The sequence below is a fragment of the Nycticebus coucang genome, chromosome 3, assembly GCF_027406575.1.
Source record: "Nycticebus coucang isolate mNycCou1 chromosome 3, mNycCou1.pri, whole genome shotgun sequence".
NCBI lineage: Eukaryota > Metazoa > Chordata > Mammalia > Primates > Lorisidae > Nycticebus > Nycticebus coucang.
The window spans coordinates 73,021,545-73,043,458 of record NC_069782.1 but is presented as its reverse complement, the minus strand read 5'-3'; the positions used below and the strand labels follow the sequence as shown (position 1 = coordinate 73,043,458).

Genomic DNA, 21,914 nt, shown 5'->3' with positions numbered 1-21,914 from the left:
AACTCCACCCAAGCTCCCAATGAGGATAGCTACAACATCTGGGGATATCCTCAAAGGATGACCACAATATTTGAGACAGAGCCTCAAGCTGTCGCCCTGGGTAGAGTGCCATCACATCACAGCTCACAGCAACCTCCAACTCCCAGGCTCAAGTGATTCTCCTGCCTCTACCTCCCAAGTAGCTGGGACTACAGGCGCCCGCCACAACGCCCAGCTATTTTTTGGTTGCAGCCGTCACTGTTGTTCGGCGGGTCAGGCTGGATTCGAACCTGCCAGCTCAGGTGTATGTGGCTGGCACCTTAGCCGCTTGAGCCACAGGCACCGAGCCCACAATATTCTTTCATTTATTTGTTTACTTGCTCACAATTGGGACATAAGCTACCTGACAGCCAACTGCATCAATCCTGCTCACTGCTAGATTCTCAGTACACACTTCATAGGCACACAAACAGTTGTTTCTGACATAGTTGCTGACATCAGAAGTTATAAGAGTCAGAAGATTTAAGACTTTCTAAGTTTTCACTTGGTGCCTGTAACTCAGTGAACAGGGTGCCGGCCACTTACCCCGAGGTTAGCAGGTTCAAGCCTGGCCCGGGCCTGCTAAACAACAATGATAACTGCCGCCAAAAAAAAATAAAAATAAAAAATAGCTGGGCATTGTGGCGGGTGCCTGTAGTCCCAGCTACTTGGGAGGTTGAGGCAAGAGAACTGCTTAAGCCTTAAGAGTTCGAAGTTGCTGTGATGCCATGACACTCTACCAAGGGCAACATAGAGAGACTCTGTCTCAAGAAAAAAAAAGACTTTCTAAGTTTTAATCCAATGGGTAGCATTACAAAAAACACAAGCACCATATCTTAATTGGTATTCAAACAACATACCAGTATAAACAAAAGCAGTCACACTACAGAGAAGATAAAGCCAAACTTAACACTAGAAATTTAAAATACCACCATTCATTCCTTAGGATGGAGCCACTCAAATATAGTAGCTATTTCCCAATTCCAAAAGAGGTCAGCTTATTTCTTATCATCAAGATCCCACAGGGATATAAAGCCCCCAGTGCTGTCTTCAACAGGAAGGAAACCCTGACTTCCCTAGCTATTTCAGTTATATAAATCAACAGTTTATCATCCAGAGCTAGAAGCTGGGCAGGGTTAGGACCCACATGCCTTTTAGAGCTGCCCACCAACAGATAACCATGTTACATTACAACTAATAAATGTACCTAGATCAATATCATTTCTGACTATCCAAGGTTTTTTATTGCTATAAGGATCCTTCAATTAAAAAAAAAAAAGTTTAAAAAACTTCCTGTTAGATAAAGAGACTTGGTGGTGGCGCCACCATCCACCAGAGTGAAGTCTGTGGCATACAAGAGAGCATAATTTCAAAGTAAAGACCAATCTCTTTAAAGTTGTTTACCTTATTTTTCATATTTTAAAAATAACAAACTTTGCTCCTTTCTCATATAATGGAATAACTGTCCTTAAAAAAAACAAGAAAATTTAAGATTGGTGATTATCTCTTTGGTTCAATACCAAAGCAATGGCTCGGCACCTGTAGTACAGTGGTTATGGTACCAGCCACATTCACTGAGACTGGCAGGTTCAAGACCCGCATGCCAGCTAAAAAATAATAACAACTGCAACAAGAAAATAGTCAGGCATTGTGGTGGACACCTGTGGTCCCAGCTACTTCAGAGGCTGAGGTAAGAGAACACTTAAGCCCGAGTTTGAGCTGTGATGCCACAGCACTCTACTGAGGGTGACATAGAAAGACTCTATCTCAAAAAAAAAAAAAAGGGAAGTAACTTTGTTGAGGGGGGAACTATATATATATATTTTTTTTTTTTTTTTTTTTTTTTGTAGAGGCAGAGTCTCACTTTATGGCCCTCGGTAGAGTGCCGTGGCATCACACAGCTCACAGTAACCTCCAACTCCTGGGCTGAAGCGATTCTCTTGCCTCAGCCTCCCGAGTAGCTGGGACTACAGGCGCCCGCCACAACGCCCGGCTATTTTTTGGTTGCAGTTCGGCCGGGGCTGGGTTTGAACCCGCCACCCTCGGTATATGGGGCCAGCGCCTTACCGACTGAGCCACAGGCGCCGCCCGAGGGGGGAACCATATTTTAAGAGGGAGACCTTTTCTTCAAACTTAGGAGCAGCCCACTAGGGCCCAGCTCAGATTCTCATCCATTATTTCCCCCTGGGTTTTAGCCATGAAGGGCAGAGTACCATCTGTCCCCACACTAGCAAGTGAAGAAAGCTGGGCCTAATTCATCAGCCATGATGGTTTTCACTAATTGCTAAGAAATAATCCCCTCAAAAAAAAAAAAAAGTCCTGCCTTGCCCCCCTCCACCTTTCCTCTCCCCATCCTGCCCCCAAGCTGTGTTAGCCTCTCTACATCTCTCTAGACCCTGGATCCTGGAAACTTGAGGTAAACTGTGATCTCCTCATGGGCACTAAGCCGCACACTGGCCTTCTCAAAGTACTGTTACTGCGTGGCATCAAATGCCTTTGTACATCACTTTCCCAGTCTTTCTGTCCCCAAATCTGATCCATTACCATGAAAGAACTGTTCTTCTTTCAAGATTCTAAAGAACAGATCACTCACCAGGTAACTGCTGGTATCACTCACTCAAGCATTCTCAAAAATGTGGACATGGAGGGACTTTACTTAACAAATGCAATCAGTATAACCTGGCTTCTTGTACCCTCAATCAATCCCCAACAATAAAAAAAAAAAAAATGTGGACATGATCTTTTAGGTTTACAGTTCACTTACTTTTTCTTCCCACAATTCTTCAAGTTCATAATAATCTTCTATGTTGCCTATGGTCTAATTGAAGTAATACATCTCCCTACTTGCCCTTAACTCACAAATTACCCCCATTATTTCACAGGAGGAGATGCCAAGGACAAGGGAAATACAAATACCCCACCACACAGCAAATCCATCTTACATCTGGTATCAGAACACAGAAAAACTCTTGCTAAAAGATGCAAGGGGACAGTCAGTTTTCCAAGAGACATACCAAGTTTCTTTCTCTTCAGGCATATTTAGCCTTGACAGAATGTCAAGCACTTCCTGGTCTGGAAGTCTAGGCCAGGACCCTAATCTCATGAGCACAACAACCAAGCTTTACTACACACCAACCAAGTGCCAGGAGCTGTGCTGGCTGCCTCCAGTTCATTATCTCAGATTCACTCATTTATCCAGCTAAAAAGCACCCTCCATAAGTAAGTTTACCTTCACACACATTCACATCCTTGTTTCCTCTCTTAGTCAATTTTATGGCATAATTTGTCCAAGGCCACACAACTAGGAAAGGCAGAATTAGAATGTGAACTGGGCCCTTCTGAATTCCAAGTTGTCTATTCTCTTTTTAACACCCCACCTGCTGGTGCTATGGGTTTTATTTAAAGTGTGTTCAGGCACTTCTCTAACCTTATCTCAGGACACTCTAAGCCTCAACCTCCTCACCATCTTTCCCCTTTTCCTTGGGCAGTGAGTACAAGTGACCAGGAAGAGGCAGTAGAAGAGCAACCAAGTCTGCAGCAGCCTCCTGCCTGGACTTGACTAGCTCAGGAGCAAAGGGCCCAGGAAATGCTCCAAGCGCTTCTCCACAGAAGAAAATAGCTCGAGTTGAAACTTGTGTCCACACGGTCCATCGACAGATTTAGAACTCAAATTATAGCCTCAGCAGGAGTCTTCACAAAGGACTCAAATTAAGCAAGACCCAGATGGAAACGAACAGGAGAGAGACAGCCCTAAGTCAAACTGTAAAATGAACTGTAGTTCTAGTGAAGTCAGAGGGAAGAACTTGTTGAAATGCTAAACCATACAGTTCACCCTATATTTCAGAACTCTAGGCATGTTCTCTCCACATTTTAACTTAAGCATGTGGACAAGTTACTCAGTGGAAGCAGTTACAAGTTACTCAGGTTTCAAACTGAGTTCATTCCTGTCCTTTGGACCATCTCTCAATGCCAGCATTCATCTACTTGGGCTCCAGAGAGCTCTGCGTTTGGCAAAGCAGATAAAATTAGCTACTGGATTGAACCTGGAATCCAGGGTGGGCCATTAAAAAAAGTACACACGGGATTTGTAAAAGCCATGTAAAAACTTCTTTTGGGGCCAGACTAAAGTCACTTAAACTTACAGAAATGTAGGCAAATCCTCTGTCTCTTGCCTCCTTTCCACCCTTTCTGGATCTAAGATGACCCATTTCCTGCTTCTTGCCTTGCCTTTCAAACCAGAGCGTCCCACAAACTGCGGATCCTCTATTAATCAAGGGGTAAATCTAAGAAGTCTAAGGAGAGAAAATGGGGTAAGAAGATGAAGGAACGTTTTCTTCTCCTTTTTCAGGGTCAGAGAGGAGGGAGGGAAAGTTAAGTTACACTGTACTATTAGAGGGAGGGAGAACTATGGGATGGGACAGGAAGTGGGTCACTCCCACAGCTTGATAGTGTGATAATGGGGAGACAATGTTTCTGTCCTGTACCACTGGCCTCCACGTGGTCTGTGATGGCCCCAGCTGGAAAATGGAGTAACCAAGGTAGTCATCTCACGGTAGTTCCTGCTCCCCCAAATCTAATGAGTCTTAGAAAGACATGAGAAAATAGTGTTTTTGCCTCTCTAATCCCCAAATTCCCAGCCATAAAATCCTCCAGGCCCCTAGAAGCTGAAAGTCCAGAGAAGATTCCTGTTCGGCAAGAAATAAGACTGAAGAGGCTTGGCTCCCGTAGCACAGTGGTTACGGCACCAGCCACATACACCGAGGATGGAGGGTGGTGGGTTCAAACCCGGACCAGGCCAGCTAAACAACTGCAACAAAGAAAAAATAGCCAGGAGCAGTGCCTGTGGCTCAAAGGGGTAGGGCGCCAGCCTCATATGCTGGAGGTGGCGGGTTCAAACCCAGCCAAGGCCAGAAACTGCAAAAAAAAAAAAAAAAAGAACAAAAAAATAGCCGGGCGTTGTGGTGGGCTCCTGTAGTCCCAGCTACTTGGGGGCTGAGGCAAGATAATCCCTTAAGCCCAAGAGTTTGAGGTTGCTGTGAGCTGTGACACCATGGCACTCTACCAAGAGCAACACAGTAAGACTGTTTCAAAATAATAATTTTTTTTTTTTTTTTGTAGAGACAGAGTCTCACTATACCGCCCTCGGGTAGAGTGCTGTGGCGTCACACAGCTCACAGCAACCTCTACTCTTGGGCTTACGCAATTCTCTTGCCTCAGCCTCCCCAGCAGCTGGGACTACAGGCGCCCGCCACAACGCCTGGCTATTTTTTTGTGGCAGTTTGGCCGGGGCTGGGTTTGAACCCGCCACCCTCAGCATATGGGGCCAGTGCCCTACTCACTGAGCCACAGGCGCCGCCCTCAAAATAATAATCTTAAGACTAAAGAGATGGGCAGGGCACTTTTCAGGTCTCTCCCTCCACAATGGAGGGAAGTAGATGCCACAAACAGAAATAGGGGAACCTTGACAATGGGGGCTCTAAGAATAAATGAAGGAAGTTTCTCCACTAGAAGGTGACTCATGCCTGTAATCTGGGAGGCTGAGGCAGGTGGATTGCCTGAGCTCACAGGTTCAAGACCAGCCTGAGCCAGAGCAAGACCTCGACTCTAAAAATAGCCGAGTGTTGTGGTGGGGGCCTATAGTCCCAGATGCTTGGGAGGCTGAGGCAAGAGAATCGCTTGAGTCCAAGAGTTTGAGGTTGCTGTGAGCTGTGACGCCCCAGCACTCTACCAAGGACAACAAAGACTCCGTCTCAAAATAATAATAATAAAATAAAATAAAAGATGTGAAGAGATCCACAGTGTCTCCCATTAAGATAAGGGATACCGGGTGGCTCCTGTGGCTCAAAGGGGTAGGGAGCCGGCCCCATATGCCAGAGGTGGTGGGTTCAAACCCAGCCCTGGCCAAAAAAAAAAAAAAAAAAGATAAGGGATACCTTGGAAAGCAGAGGCACACTTCAGATATATGAGGATCCCATAAGGACATTTCAAATTAAAGGAAGAACTCCCAGAAAAGTCAGGGACACCTCAAAAAAAGTTGTGGCATCTGCATATTGGAAGGGGACCCAAAGAAATAGAAACATTTTGTAAAAGTAGTAGTATACCTTAGACAACTAAGGATCCAGTGTGATGGGCAACTCAGAGTAGCGAGGGAACCTTCAGGAAAGTAAAAAAAATAAAAAAATAAAAAAACTTAGTAAATGTAGAATATAAATGTCTTAACACAATAACTAAGAAAATGCCAAGAAGGCTATGTTAACCAGTGTGATGAAAATATGTCAAATGGTCTATAAAACCAGTGTATGGTGCCCTATAATCGCATTAATGTACACAGCTATGATTTAATAATAAAAAAATTAAATAAATAAAGCTCCTCCAAAAGTAAAAAAAAAAAAAAATAGGCGGCACCCGTGGCTCAAAGAAGTAGGGCACCAGTCCCATATGCCAGAGGTGGTGGGTTCAAACCCAGCACCGACCAAAAACTGCAAAAAAAAAGAGAGAGGAAAGTAAAAAGAAAGGAGTCCTCAAATGGGGAATTCCTCCAAAAAAGATTCTGACAAAAGCAAGAACACTTCAGATTAGTTGGAAGACACTTGTTAGAAAAGGAGAATATAAAGAAGCGGAGACAGATAAGCAAAGGGAGCACCTCAGAAAAGCAGGGGTGAAAGGGGACATGTCAAAAAAGTGGAATAGGGTGGCGCCTGTGGCTCAAGGAGTAGGGTACGGCCCTATATACTGGAGGTGGTGGGTTCAAACCCTGCCTGGGCCAAAAAAAAAAAAAAAAAAGTGGGAAAATGGCTCTGAGAAGGGTGTCTCCTCAGAGAACATGGAGGCTCCCCTAAAGAGGCTGGGTGGTTTCTTCAGAAAGGTGGAGGTCCCCTCAGAGAAGCAGGCGTGTCTTCTGAGAGAAGTGAGACCCCCTCAGGAAAACAGAGGATTCCCAGGGAGGTAGGAGGTTCCTGAAAGGTGGGGGCGGGGGGGAATGTCCCTCAGAGAGAAAGGGTCCCCTCAGACTCACAGAAATGAGGGTTCCCCTCAAACAGGCAGGGGTCCTCACAAAGGTGGAAGGCCCAAAGAATCTGGGCTCCCCTTAGAAAGGCGGGGGTCCTCAGAGAGGTGGAGGCCCCCAGAGAACATGGGCTCTTCTTAGAGAGGCATGGATCCTTCGGAGAAGGGGACTCCCCTCGAAGGCAGGGGTTCTCAAGACAGGGGTTCCCAGAAAGGCGAAGGTCCCTCAAAGAGGTGAGTGCCTCAGAAAAATGGAGGGTCCCCTCAGAGAAGCGAGCAACCTCGAAAACAAGAGGATCCCCAGAGAAGGGCTCCCCAAGACGTGGGGATCCCCAGCGAAGAGTGCTCCCCTCAGAGGCAGAAGTCCCCCTCAGAGCCGGGGGTCCCTCCAAGAAGAAAGTCCACTCAGTGAAGGTGGTGCCCGGGAGAAGCGGAAGCCCCAGAAAAGCCTGGGGCACCGGAAGCCGAAGACCCGCCAGTGGCTCCGGCCCCTCACTCACCGAAGTTGCTCGGCACCCCCCTGGCGGTGGCTGGGTCCCGGGAGGGTCTCGGGTGGCGCAGTCCGGTCAGGTCTAGTCGCGTCCCGTAGCGGCGGCTCTCTCAGGTGGCGTCCGCAGCAGCGGCGGCAGGGGCGACAGGACGACGGACGACCGACCGACCGACTGCGCTGGCGGCGCGGGGCGCGCTCGGGCGGCAGGGGTGCGCGTGCGCGCGCCGGGGCGCTGACCCCGGGCGGGAGGAGCCGCCGCGCCGCGCTCGGAGCTGCCGCTGGGTCTAGCCTCTCCGTCTCACACTGAAATTGCCCGCTTCACAGCCCGGCTTCCCCGGTTGCTAGGCAGATTTCGCCTTGCACACTTCCGGGTTGAGGCGCGTCTAGCCGAGTGGCGGCGCTGCAGGCCAATGAGGTCCGGCTGGGGCTTTCAAGATCCGCACCCCACAGAGGGTGTAGCCAGCCTCGTGACGGGCAGTGCCCACCAGCCAATGAGCGTGCGGGCCGGCTGGTTCTCGGGATCGCGCCGGGAGCTGGGGCGGGTCCGATGGGGAAGGACTTGGTAACTGACAGGTATCCTACCAATGGAAGAGGGGAGCGGGCCACAGGGCTAGTCAGGGTCCTCTGGAGGCGGGACTTAGACTTTGGGGAGGGAACGCTGTGAGGGGCAGGGCCTAGAGGGACGCGTCAATTTGTGTCCGGCTCGCAGAGACCCTAGAGGGCGGTTCGCCTGGGCCGCTCGGTGGCCCGCAACTGGCTGGGCAGGGGGTTCCCCGCAGTGCTCAGCAGGGGCGCCCCACCCACAATGCACCGGTAGCCGCCTGGGCCCGACGGACTTCGGGCGGTTACGCCAGGAGGCGGGTGGCGCCTCTGAGGAGAGTGGACAAGTTGTGGCCTGGCTTTGTTTCGGATGATCTCCTTGGCCCCTACGCTTTTTACTGTCTAGATTTGTGACTTCAAACCTCTTCTGAGGAGAATCTGGAAGATTCTTATCCCGACACGGATTCTGAGAAGACTTTTCGAGATTCCTTTTCCTGGCCTTCGTTCTGAGGAGAATCTTCAGGAATCTGGCCTCTTTTCTGGAAGAATTTTGGGACTTCTTGCTTTGCTCGCTTTTCTGAGAATTGCCAGGATAAGGATGATTTTGCAGATTTGGTATCCCAGCTCTTTTTTCCTAAGAAAACATGGGGGTTCAGAGCCCCTGCCCACTTCCTGAAGAGAATCCTGTAATCCAGGGCCACTGGGAGCACCCCCGCCTCTTTTCTGAGCACTATTAGGGGCCACTGCCCCTGTCCCTCTCTTGTCTGAGTAGGCTACATGACGGTGACTTCCACCTTCATTTCTGAAGATAATTTGGGAAATTTCCACCTTGCATGTCTCCTCACTCCAGGAGAAATTTGAGACTTCAAGCACCCCACCTCTCTCCAGAAAAGGATGGCAGGAGTTCCTACACTCCTTTACTAAAGAAATGCAAATGAGTTGTGCTTTGCACTTTTCTAAGCAGCATCTGAGTGTTAGAGGAAGGGTCTCCCTTTTTCTGAAATGTCAACCATCTGATTCCTCTCCCCTAAGACACTGTGGTGAGTTACACCTCCTTTTTGAGAAGCTACCCATTTTGCCTTCCCTTTCCTCTTTTACTGAGGAGAATTTTTCTGTGCCTTTATCCACTCTTTCCCAAGGGGCAAATCTGCAAATTTTGCCCCCAGAGTTTCATTTTCATCCTTCCAGGAAGAATTCCTGGTTCCCACACCCCCTCAGATGTATCAGTCACCCTAAACTCTGCAAAAAAAAATAGCGTTTGCACCTCTGCTGAAGCATGAACTATGGCCTACCAAAGGTCAAGGCCTTTCCTGCTATCCCCCAACCCCTTTAGTTCTGACCTCTGTGCCAGATTCCCTGCCCCTGAAGGATACAGCTTTGCCTTTATTTTTTTTTTTTTTGCTGTTTTTTGTTTGGTTTTCTTTTGGCCAGGGCTGGGTTTGAACCCTCTGGCATATGGGGCCAGCGCCCTACTCCCTTGAGCCACAGGTGCTGCTCCTACAGCTTTGCCTTTAGTAAGCAACCAAACATACATTAAATCAGAGTGGTGAAGAAGGCACATGATACTGAGGAGCTGATGTAACAAAACTTTTTTTTTCTTTTTTTTGAGACAGAGTCTAACTTAGTCACCCTGGGTAAAGTACGGTGGCATCATAGCTCAGAGCAGCCTCAAACTCTTTGGCTCAACAGTCCTCTTGGCTCAACCTCCTGAGTAGCTGGGACTACAGGTGCCCACCACAATGCCCGGCTATTTTTCCTATTTTTAGTAGAGATAGGGTCTCGCTCTTGCACAGCCTGGTGTCAAACCCTTGAGCTTAGGTGATCCACCTGCCTCAACCTCCCAGAGTGCTAGGATTACAGGCGTAAGCCACCCCGGCTGACAAAATTTTTTTTGTTTGTTTGTTTGGGTTTTTTTTTTTTTTTTTTTTTGTGATTTTTGGCTGGGGCTGGGTTTGAACCCGCCACCTCGGGCATATGGGACCGGCACCCTACTCCTTGAGCCACAGGCGCCACTCTGTTTGGGGTTTTTTTTTGTTTGTTTGTTTGAGACACAGTCTCAAGCTGTTGCCCTGGGAGGGGGTAGAATGTCACGGCGTCACAGCAACTTCAAACTTAAGCAATTCTCTTGCCTCAGCCTCCCAAGTAGCTAGGACTACAGACACCCGCCACAACACCCGCCTATTTTTTTGTTGTTGTTGTTGCAGTTGTCATTGTTTTAGCTGACCCGAGCCAAGTTTGAACTCTTCAGCCTCAGTGTACGGCGCCCTACCCACTGAGCTACGGGTGCAGCCCTGGACTCGAACTCTTGAGCTCAAACAATCCTCCTGTCTCAGTCTGCTAAGTGGGAAAGTGCGCACCAGTATGCCTGACATGGCAAACTTTTATTGCCCCCACTTTGTGCACAGAAGGATGTAAGGTGCTGAGAAACCTAAATTATAGGCTGGAACCTGTGAGCCTAGATGAATGCAATAAAGGGAAACAGACCTGTTATATGGGGCAGAATGTTATACTAAAGAGATACCAAGAAAATGTAGTAAGAGGAGGAGCCTAAAGAATTATCTTTCTATGGTCTGTTGGCCATTTCAGAACTTTGCAAATGTAATGGTCAATTCATTAGAAAGAAACAGTATGAGTCATTGGTGATAGATGTAGGCTAGTGTGATTTGTAGTCTTAATACTGTCGGGTTCCAAAATACCCATAAAATATTACTATATTTATCTCACAAGGATATTTAAGTTATTTGTTAGAATTATAATGCTGTTAAATCTTAATTACAGCTCCCCAAAATGACTGTGGGTTTTTACCAAAATAAAAAGATAATTCTACAGTAAAAAAAAAAAAAAGAAAGAAAATGTAGTAAGAATGTAGAGGAGGAAGTGAGTAAATGAGATAATGGATGTGAAAGTGTTGTAAACCATGAAGCAGCTTACCCGGATGGAAAGGATGATTGTTGTTACAAGTGGACTGATGTTTCTGGAAGAAAAGTAAAGAATAAATTCAGATTCACAGTGATGGGAGGTTAGCAGGAAGTCCTATAGGGCCTGACTCCCTGAGTGAACTCAGCCTGGTCAGTGGCAAGGTTGACGAGAGTCCTTAGCTAGGGGAGGAAGCCATTGCAAACAAAGACAATGTGTTTCCAGAGCATTTTGTACCTCTTCATAGCTCTTACTGCATTCTGCAAGTGTGTCAGGTAGTCAAGGTGAGCAATAAAGACTTGAACATTGGTAAGTGGAACAGCTGGGGATCAAACCCATGCCCGCCACCCCCTAAAGAGGCCAGTTATTTTCCTCACCCTATAAGAAATCAGAATACAAGCAGTGCCTGTGGCTCAGTGGGGGGGTGCCGGTCCCATATTCCGAGGGTGGTGGGTTCAAACCCAACCCTGGCCAAAAATTGCAAAAAAAAAAAAAAAAATGGCAGCTCACATAGTAGTCCCAGGTACTTGAGATGCTGAAGCAAGATCACTTGAGCCCAGAAGTTTGAGGTTGCAGTGAGCTATGATAATGCTGTGCACTCTAGCCAAGGTGACAGAATGAGACCCTGTCTCAAAAAAATAAAAATTTTAAAAAGGCCTATAGCACAGTGGTTACAGCGCTGGCCATATGCACCAAGGCTAGCAGGTTCAAACTTGGCCCAGGCCAGCTAAACAACAGTGACAACTGCAAAAAAAAATAACCAGGGATTGTGGCAGGCACCGATAGTCCCAGCTACTTAGAAGGCTGAGGCAAAAGAATCGCTTAAGCCCAAGAGTTTGAGGTTGTTGTGAGCTGTGACACCACAACACTCCGCGGAGGGCAGCACAATAAGACTCTGTCTCAAAAAAAAAAAAACAAAAAACTATGGGTGGCACCTGTGGCTCAAAGGAGTAAGGCGCCGGCCGCATATGCCTGAGGTGGTGGGTTCAAACCCAGCCCTGGCCAAAAACTGCAAAAAAAAAAAAAAAAAAAACTAATACTTCCTGAGCCTTATCTTTCTCTTAGCCAAACTGTGGGAAGTATCTCCCAAAATACAGGTATTCTGGATACAGGTCCAATAAAGTCCCCACACCTGAGAGCAGAGGGCAAGTGGGGGCTCTGATCAGGGTCAAACCACCACCAAAATAACTTTGTCAGTGAAAGCTTACAAATGAAGGGAGGTTATTTCAGGACTACCTTGTGCAATTTCCAAGCTGACCCCTAGAAATGTCAGGACCTGGGTGGTGCCTGTGGCTCAGTGAGTAGGGCACTGGCCCCATATACTGAGGGTGGCGGGTTCAAACCCACCCCTGGCTGAACTGCAACAAAAAAATAGCCAGGCGTTGTGGTGGGCGCCTGTAGTCCCAGCTGCTCAGGAGGCTGAGGCAGGAGAATTGCGGAAGCCCAAGAACTGGAGGTTGCTGTAAGTCCTGTGACGTCATGGCACTCTACCAAGGGCGGTAAAGTGAGACTCTGTCTCTGCAAAAAAAAAAAGAAATGTCAGGACCTATAATTAAAACTCGCCTTTTTATTTTAAGAATGCACAGAATTGGGTGGCGCCTGTGGCTCAGTCGGTAAGGCGCCAGTCCCATATACCGAGGGTGGCGGGTTCAAACCCGGCCCCGGCCAAACTGCAACCAAAAAATAGCCGGGCGTTGTGGTGGGCACCTGTAGTCCCAGCTACTCGGGAGGCTGAGGCAAGAGAATTGCTTAGCTCCAGGAGTTGGAGGTTGCTGTGAGCTGTGTGAGGCCACGGCACTCTACCGAGGACCATAAAGTGAGACTCTGTCTCTACAAAAAAAAAAAAAAAAAGAATGCACAGAATTTGGGCGGCACCTGTGGCTCAAAGGAGTGGGGCGCTGGCCCCATATGCTGGAGGTGGCAGGTTCAAGCCCAGCCCTGCACCCCAAAAACAAACAAACAAACAAAAAAGAATGCACAGAATTTCTTTAATTTTCTGAAGAAAAGTAATTACCCAGAGGCAGAGATGTTAGTTAGACTTAAGAGATACCCATGAAATCTGGAATCCTAAGCATAAACAAGAATCTCATTTGGCTGGAAAAATTTTTTTTTATGTTTTATTTTATTTTCATTTTTTATTTATTTGTTTTTTGCAGTTTGGGCCGGGGCCGGGCTTGAACCCTCCACCCCCAGTATATGGGGGCCAGCGCCCTACTCCTTGAGCCACAGGCGCCACCCTTGGTTGGAAATTTTTATCCTCAAAACATCCGAAGCAAATGGACGTTCACCAGAGGGAGTGAAATACCCCACCAAAATGAATGACATGACCACAGCTTCTGACATTAAAAAAAGGAAAAAAAGATGCATGTGACAGTACCAAGGATGTGCTTTCCTTTTGGTGGTGGTAACAGTGATTGCATCTTTGCACCAAGGCGTGTCCCTTCCTAGGTCTGGGAAATCATGTGGGCAAACTGGCTAAGTGACATTCACAACCAAATAGGGAAATGGGAATTAAGCTAGGCCACTCCACAGTCAGCAAGGGAGTGGGGCCTCAGAAAATGAGGGCCCAGTGGTGCCAGCTTATGAGACCTCCTATTGGTGCTATGCCCTTGGACCAAGGAAGCAGTGCTCACTGGCAATGAAGAACCATAGCTGGATAATATCAGTAGGAAGGGTACTAAGCAGAAAGGTTAGGGCGGGACCTGTGGCTCAAAGAGTAGGGTGCCGGTCCCATATGCCGGAGGTGGCAGGTTCAAACCCAGCCCCGGCCAAAAATCACAAAAAAAAAGAAAGGTTAAAGCTCTCCAGTGGCAATGACAGTGGTAATTCAAGCGCACACAACAAGGTGCTCTTCCTCCATCCTTGCCCCCTAAGATTATTGATCAGCATATTCACTTGGAATTGCCAAGCATTTTGAGGTTCACATGTGTGAACAGCAAATCTGCTGCAACCTACATCCTTTGGCAGGTCCATTGAAATTGGCTTCAGTTCTTCTAGGGAAAAGATGATGAAAAGTCTATTTCCAGAGAAAAATAGGTAGAACCAAATCAACAGGTTGGCCTAAGTGGTCCTGTTGCTTCTCCAGAGAAAGGTAGCACCTGAATTATCCATGAGTGCGGAGCAAAGTGTAGCTTTATTTTCCTTATGTAGCTAGAAAACCTGCATTAAGTCCAGAGAAAGCTCAAAAATCCTTTCAACTAGGCTTCTTTAGATCTCTTGATCAGGGCGGCACCTGTGGCTCAAAGGAGTATGCCAGAGGTAGTGGGTTCAAGCCCAGCCCCGGCCAAAAACTGCAAAAAAAAAAAACTCTTGCTCAAAAATCCAGTAACAAATCTTACCTAGTTCTTTTTTTTTCTTTTTTTGAGACAGTCTCACTTTCTTGCCCTCGTTACAGTGTTAGAGTGCTGTAGCGTCGCAGCTCACAGCAACCTCCAGCTCTTGGGCTTAGGCAATTCTCTTGCCTCAGCCTCCGGAGTAGCTGGGACTACAGGTGCCTGCCCAATACCCCGCTATTTTTTGTTACAGTTTGGCCGGGACCAGGTTTGAACATGCCACCCTTGGTATATGGGGCCTGCGCCCTACTCACTGAACCAAGGTGCTGCCCCTTACCTGGTTCTTATTGATAGAAATGAGTAGGATTACTTCCTTTTCTGAGGCAAAAAGTGTTAAGTACACCCATATGCCTACTGTGTAGAAAATGTCTAAGTCAAAACAGTCACTTACCCAACCAGGTAGGAAAGCATTTCCAAACTGGAGAGTTCATCTTATATATGTGTGGCCACTTTACATCTAGGAAGAAGGAGCCAAACCCATAGCTAGACGAGAAAGAGACACCTTACTGCTATCCAGGGAGAATTCACCTTGAGATTCTGTTGGATATTGAGGCCTTTAGTTTTCCAGATACGAACTTATATCTGAGACTAAAATAGAGGGCAGGCTTTCATCCTGATGCATTTCAGACCCTTCTCTCAACTTCCCTTGTCCTGTCTCGACATTGACACAGGCCAGCTGCAGTGACTGCCTCTCTACTTCTTTTAGGAGGCATTGAGTGACACATCTGTGATCCTAGCCCACTGCTTTCATTCTCCCACCACCCTTCTTCCATATCAGTCTGGCATTTTATCCTGACAATAAAAATCTCTCCTTAAAGTCAGCAAGAACTCGATGATTATCCTCTCCAGGAACTCTGGTCTGCAATTTCTGTGACTTTCAAAGTCTAGAGAACATTCCCCTATTCCCATTGTATTTTTTGGAATTACACTCGCCTGTTAATTTTTTTTTTTCTTGAGACAGAGTCTCACTATGCTGCCCTCAGTAGAGTGCCATGGCATCACAGCTCACATCAACCTCCAACTCTTGGGCTTAAGCGATTCTCTTGCCTCAGCCTCCCAGGTAGCTGGGACTACAGGCACCTGCCACAACACCCAGCTGTTTTATTGTTGCAATTGCCATTGTTGTTTAGCAGGCCCGGGCCAGGCTCGAACCCACCACCCTCAGTGTAGGTGTCTGGCACCATAACCACTGTGCTACAGGCACCGAGTCAATTTTTTTTTTTTTTTTTAAGACAGAGTCTCACTTTGTCACCCTGGGTAGAGTGCCATGGCATCATAGCTCATAGCAACCTCAGACTCTTTCTTGGCCTAAAGTGATCCTCCTGTCTCAGCCTTCCTATTAGCTAGCACTGTAGGCCCTTACCACAGCATCCAGCTGTTTTTATTTTTATTATTTTTTTTTTAGTTTTTTTGTTTGTTTGTTTGTTTGTTTGTTTGTTTTTTGTAGAGACAGAGTCTCACTTTACCGCCTTTGGTAGAGTGCCATGATGTCACAGGACTCACAGCAACCTCTAGCTCTTGGGCTTCCGCGATTCTCCTGCCTCAGCCTCCCGAGCAGCCATTTTTATTATTTTTATTTATTTATTTATTTGAGACAGAGTCTCACTTTGTTGCCCTCAGTAGAATGCTATGGCAAGATAGCTCATAGCAACCTCAAACTCCTGGGCTCAAGTAATCCTCTTACCTCAGCCTCCTAAGTAGGTGGAAATATAGTCACCTGACACAATGCCTGGCTATTTTTAGAGACCAGCTGGTCTCCAACTCCTGAGCTCTATTGATCCCCCACCTCAGCCCCTCAAAGTGCTAGGATTACAAGTGTGAGGCACCATGCCCAGCCCATCCAGCTATTTTTAGAGACTGGGGTCGCACTCTTAGTCAGGCTGGCCTCGAACTCCTCAACTGAGGCAATCCACCACCTCAGCCTCCCAGAGTACTAGGATTATAGACATGAGCCACCTCACCCAGCCCCTAATTTCTTTTATTTTTCTTTCTTTTCTTTCTTTTTCCTTTTTTTTTTGAGACAGAGCCTCAAGCTATTACCCTGGGTAGAGTGCTGTCTCAGCTCAAACCCGCCAGCTCTGGTATATGTGGCTGACACCTTAGCTGCTTGAGCTACAAGCAGCACCCCTAATTTATTTTCTTTTTTTTTTTAATTTATTTATTTATTTATTTATTTTTTTTTTTGTAGAGACAGAGTCTCACTGTACCGCCCTCGGGTAGAGTGCCGTGGCGTCACACGGCTCACAGCAACCTCTAACTCTTGGGCTTCCGCGATTCTCTTGCCTCAGCCTCCAGAGCAGCTTGGGACTACAGGCGCCCGCCACAACACCCAGCTATTTTTTTGTTGCAGTTTGGCCAGGGCTGGGTTTGAACCCACCACCCTCGGCATATGGGGCCGCCGCCCTACTCACTGAGCCACAGGTGCCGCCCGTATTTTCTTAAAAAAATTTTTTTCAGGGCGGCGCCTGTGGCTCAGTCAGTAAGGCGCCGGCCCCATATACCGAGGGTGGCGGGTTCAAACCCGGCCCCGGCCAAACTGCAGCCAAAAAATAGCCGGGCGTTGTGGCGGGTGCCTGTAGTCCCAGCTACTGGGAGGCTGAGGCAAGAGAATCGCTTAAGCCCAGGAGTTGGAGGTTGCTGTGAGCTGTGTGAGGCCACGGCACTCTACCGAGGGCCAGAAAGTGAGACTCTGTCTCTACAAAAAAAAAAAAAAAAAAAATTTTTTTCAGGAGGCTGAGGCAAGAGAATCACCCTAGCCCAAGAGCTGGAGGTTGCTGTGAGCTGTGACGCCACAGCACTCTATGGAGGGCAACAAGGTGAGACTCTCTCTCAAAAAAAAAAAAAAAATTTTTTTTGTCCAGGCACAGAGACTCATGCCTATAATCCTAGCACTCTGGGAGGCTAAGGTGGCAGGTGAATAGCTTGCTTGAGCTCACAGGTTCAAGACCAGCCTGAGCAAAAATTGAGACCCCCATCTCTACTAAAAATAGAAAAACTGAGGCAAGAGGATCACTTGAGCCCAAGAGTTGGAGGTTGCTCTGAGTTATGATGCCACAGCACAACCCAGGGCAACAGCTTGAGATTCTGTCTTACTCTGTTGCCCCAACTAGAGTGCCATGGAATCATTATAGCTCACTGCAACCTCAAACTCCTGAACTCAAACAATCCTCCTGCCTCAAAATCCCAAGTAGCTAGGACTATAGGTGTGTGCCACCATGCTTGGATAATTTTTCTCTTTTTTGTAGAGATGGGATCTCCCTCTTGCTTAGGCTTTTAAAATTTTAAACAAAATTTGAGACCAGGTCTCACTATGTTGCCCAGGCTTGTCTCAAACCCCTGGGCTTAAGTGCTCCTCTTCTCCAGAGAAGCTGGGCCTACGGGTGCATCTACCATCCGGCTACTCAACTCTGTGGCTCTTTGTTGCAACATTTTTTTTTTTTCAAGAGAATGAATCCCTTAGTGAACTGGAACTCCTATATCTGTATTTCTAGTCTCCTCCAGTTCCCATTGAGGGTCTCATTCACTTTTAGACAATTCCACCCAGCTGTGACTCTGAATCCCAACAAGTTTCAGACCAAATCTTCTGCACCAGCATCAGTGTTCCAGGCTTAAAGTTTTTAAACCTTTGGTTGTTTCTTTGCCATCTTTAAGCTCAAAGTTAGTTCCTAAATGTTAGGAATAGTCCCCTCCCCTTGGGTGGCGCCTGTGGCTCAAGGAGTAGGGCGCCAGTCCCATATGCCGGAGGTGGTGGGTTCAAACCCAGCCCAGGCCAAAAACCACAAAAAAAAGAAAAGGAATAGTCCCCTCTCCTGCTTTGTTGAGACAGAGTCTGACTCTGACATCAAGGCTAAAGTGCAGTGGTTGTCATAGCTCACTGCAACCTCAAATTCCTGGGTTCAAGCAATCCCTCTGCCTCAGCCTCACAAGTAGGATCATAGGCACACACCACCATGCTCAGCTCATTGTTTTGGGGTTTGGCTTAGTTTTTGGGTTTTGGGGTAGAAGTGGAATCTCTCCATTGCCCAGGCTGGTCTTGAACTCCTAGTCTCAAGCAATCCTCCCACCTCAGCTTCCCAGAGTGCTGGGATTGCAGGCATGAGCCATAGTGCCCAGCCCCCTCTCTTGTTTCCTGTTATTCCTTTTGATTTCCATTGCTACCATCCATGCCTGGATTATTCCCTGAGTATTCATTTTTTATTTTTTTGAGACAGAGTCTCACTATGTCACTCTGGGTAGAGTGCTATGGTGTCACAACTCACAGCAACCTCAAGGTCTTGGGCTTAAGCGATTCTCTTGCCTCAGCCTCCCAAGTAGCTAGGACTACAGGTGCCCAGCTTTTTCTTTTTTTTTTTTTTTGTGGTTTTTGGCCAGGGCTGAGTTTGAACCCGCCACCTCTGGCATATGGGACCGGCGCCCTACTCACTGAGCCACAGGTGCCGCCCGTCCAGCTTTTTTTTGTTGTTGTTGTTGTCATTGCAGTTGTTGTTTGGCAGGCCCAGGCTGGATTCGAACCCACCAGCTTCAGTGTATGTGGCTGGTGCCCTTGCTGCTGAGCCTCCCTGAATATTTTTTTTTTTTTTTTTTTTTGTAGAGACAGAGTCTCACTTTATGGCCCTCGGTAGGGTGCCGTGGCCTCACACAGCTCACAGCAACCTCCAACTCCTGGGCTCAAGCGATTCTCTGGCCTCAGCCTCCCGAGTAGCTGGGACTACAGGCGCCCGCCACAACACCCGGCTATTTTTTGGTTGCAGTTTGGCCGGGGCCGGGCTTGAGCCCGCCACCCTTGGTATATGGGACCGGCGCCTTACCAACTGAGCCACAGGCGCCGCCCCTTTTTTTTTTTTTTTTTGAGACAGAGCTTCAAGCTGTCACCCTGGTAGAGGGCCATGGCATCACAGCTCACAGTAACCTCCAACTCCTGGGTCCCCCTTGACCACACAACCTGTTTTCTTGCTTTCTTTTCTTTTTTCTTTTTACAACCTGTTTTCTTTTCTCTTTTTTTTTGGTTTTTGGCCAGGGCTAGGTTTGAACCTGCCACCTCTGGCATATGGGACCGGTGCCCTACTCCTTGAGCCACAGGCGCCGCCCCTGTTTTCTTTTCTCTAAGAACACCAATTCACATCCTAAGGAACTCACACTCAGTGGAATGTGGTTCACAGTGAAAACAGAGCCAAGCCGACCTGTCTGGATCTCAAAGGCCACACAGATTCATTGCCCCTTAGAGGTTGCTAAAGTCAAGTGGCAGAACAGATGTTGTGGTGTATCCAGCATTTGTGCTCCTATCTCTTGAGTAGAATTCAGGTCCCCAAAGAGCTTTGGTTACTCATGGGCCATGTCCAAGCAAGGGGCATGTGTGTGCTTTAGAGAGGGAGATTTCCTTGTCACTGCTGAACTGCTTCTGGGCTTCCATTTCGAGTCCATTTCAAGGCTTCCAGGCCAGGCTGTAGGAAAGTAGCTGTCAGGGATCCTTGCCTTTGGCTTTGACCCTGAGGGGACCAGGCTTATCCTTCATGCTACACAGCCTCTGACGCACCTTCTGCTCACCAAGACTGTGGTCCTGGTAAAGAGAATTTCCCCCTTGATTGTTGCCAAAGCATCGACAAGAGAGCTAGGAAATGACTTCCCCCTAACATATAGAAACATTTCTGGCCAGGTGCATTGGTTCATGCCTGTAATCCTAGCACTCTGGGAGGCTGAGGTGGGTGGATAGCCTGAGCTCACAGGTTCAAGATCAGAGCGACACCTCATTCTAAAAATAGTCTGATGTATGTGGCCAGCGCCCTACCCACTGAGCTATGGGCACCGCCCAGCATAGGAGTTTTGACCTGCTGTTTCTGACTTCTGAGTTGACCCCTCCTTAGGTCACCTCATGGTCCCCTACATTGATGCTAAACACATGGACACCTGATTAGCATAGCGCACTACAGTCTAGAGTCCTGAACTCAAGAGATGCTTTTGCTCAGCCTGAGTACCTGGGACTATAAGCACATGCCACCAAGTCTGACTATACTCCACAAACATTTAATGAGCTCTTTAATGGCACTGGGCATCATGGGACAGAGCTGTGGGCAAGGAAGCCAGGGAGGAGATGTCTCCCTCTTACCCTGACCCTCAGGTTGCCTATTCTTTATACCCATAGACCCAAGCTGGCCTCCAGTCTCTCTCACGTCCCTCCAAAGAGGTTTTATTCCTCAAAGAGATGTATGTAGGTGGCCCAGTTTGATTTTGTGCACAAACAGAAGCCTGCTGCACATACAATTCTGTTTAGATTGTTTAAACCAGAAGCGAGTGTCCATTGGACAGAACCGCAAGATGTGACCGCAAATATGAGCTGCCAACCTACATCAGTAAACTCAGGAATGTCCTTTGGGATTTGGTTCCTAAGAACTGAGAATGTTCCTAAGAACTGAGCACCCAGATGGACCCTGTGGCTCATGCCTGTAATCCTAGCACTCTGGGAGGCCAAAGGGGTGGATTGTTTGAGCTCAGGAGTTCAAGACCAGCCTGTGCAAAGGTGAGACCCCTGGTGGTGCCTGTGGCTCAGGGAGTAGGGTGCTGGCCTCATACACCAGAGGTGGTGGGTTCAAACCTGGCCCTGGCCAAAAACTGCAAAAAAAAAAAAAAAAAAAAAATATATATATATATATACATTTTGGCTCAGCGCCTGTGGCTCAAACAGCTAAGGCACCAGCCACATACACCTGAGGTGGGGGGTTCAAATCCAGCCCAGGCCCACCAAACAACAATGACGGCTGCAACCAAAAAATAGCCAGGAGTTGTGGCAGGCGCCTGTAGTCCCAGCTACTTGGGAGGCAGAGGCAGGAGACTCGCTTGAGCCCAGGAGTTGGAGGTTGCTGTGAGCTGTGAGGCCACGACACTCTACCCAGGGTGACAGCTTGAGGCTCTGTCTCCAAAAAAAAAAGAAAATAAGAGTGAGACCCCTTCTCTCTACTATAATTTGAAAAATCAGGCCAGGCACAGTGGCTCACACCTGTAATCCTAGCACTCTGGGAGGCTAAGGCAGGTGGATTGCTTGAGCTCAGGAGTTTGAGACAAGCCTGAGCAAGAGCAAGACCCCATCAGGAAGAATAGCTGGGCATTGTGGTGAGTGCCTGTAATCCCAGTTACTCCAGAGGCTGAGGCAAGAGAATCATTTGAGCCTGAGAGTTTGAGGTGGCTATGAACTGTGATATCACAGCACTCTACTGAGGGCGATAAAGTGAGATTCTGTCTCAAAATAAATTTAATTTAATTTAATAAGGGCCAGGTATAGTGGCTCACGCCTGTAATCCCAGCACTCTGGGAGGCTGAGGTGGGTAGATTGCCTAAACTTACAAATTCAAGAGCCGCCTGAGCTAGATTGAGACCCTGCCTCTAAAAATATTTGGGTGTTGTGGAGGGTACCCGTAATCCCAGCTACTCGGGAGACTGAGGCAAGAGAATCGCTTCAGCCTAGGAGTCTGAGGTTGCTGTGAGCTGTGACACCACAGCATTCTATCAAGGGTGACAAAGTGAAACTCTGGCTCAAAAAAAAAAAAAAAAAAAAAAGGCCTCACCTTAGGATGAGCATTCCAGCATTCCATGCAGAGGGGACCAGCCAATGCCATAGTCCT

General features: G+C 47.7%; 1 protein-coding gene and 1 non-coding gene across 6 annotated transcripts in view; one reads left to right on the top strand and one right to left on the bottom strand.

Annotated features, from left to right (window-relative positions):
* Nucleotides 1–7,837, bottom strand: part of GATAD2A (GATA zinc finger domain containing 2A) — a 130,999-nt gene extending 123,162 nt beyond the window's left edge. For 3 of the 5 annotated variants that reach the window (XM_053585322.1, XM_053585309.1, XM_053585325.1), the window contains exon 1: nt 7,524–7,837. The gene's annotated coding sequence lies outside the window, so the exon portion shown is untranslated. The remainder of the gene's footprint in view (nt 1–7,523) is intronic. The other 2 variants (XM_053585313.1, XM_053585320.1) reach the window with 1 other exon arrangement.
* Nucleotides 7,838–10,544: 2,707 nt separating this feature from the next.
* On the top strand, nt 10,545–10,682 carry LOC128582881 (small nucleolar RNA SNORA2/SNORA34 family). The gene has a single exon (XR_008379303.1). It is a non-coding gene; the product is annotated as a small nucleolar RNA SNORA2/SNORA34 family (small nucleolar RNA).
* Nucleotides 10,683–21,914: the final 11,232 nt, after the last annotated feature.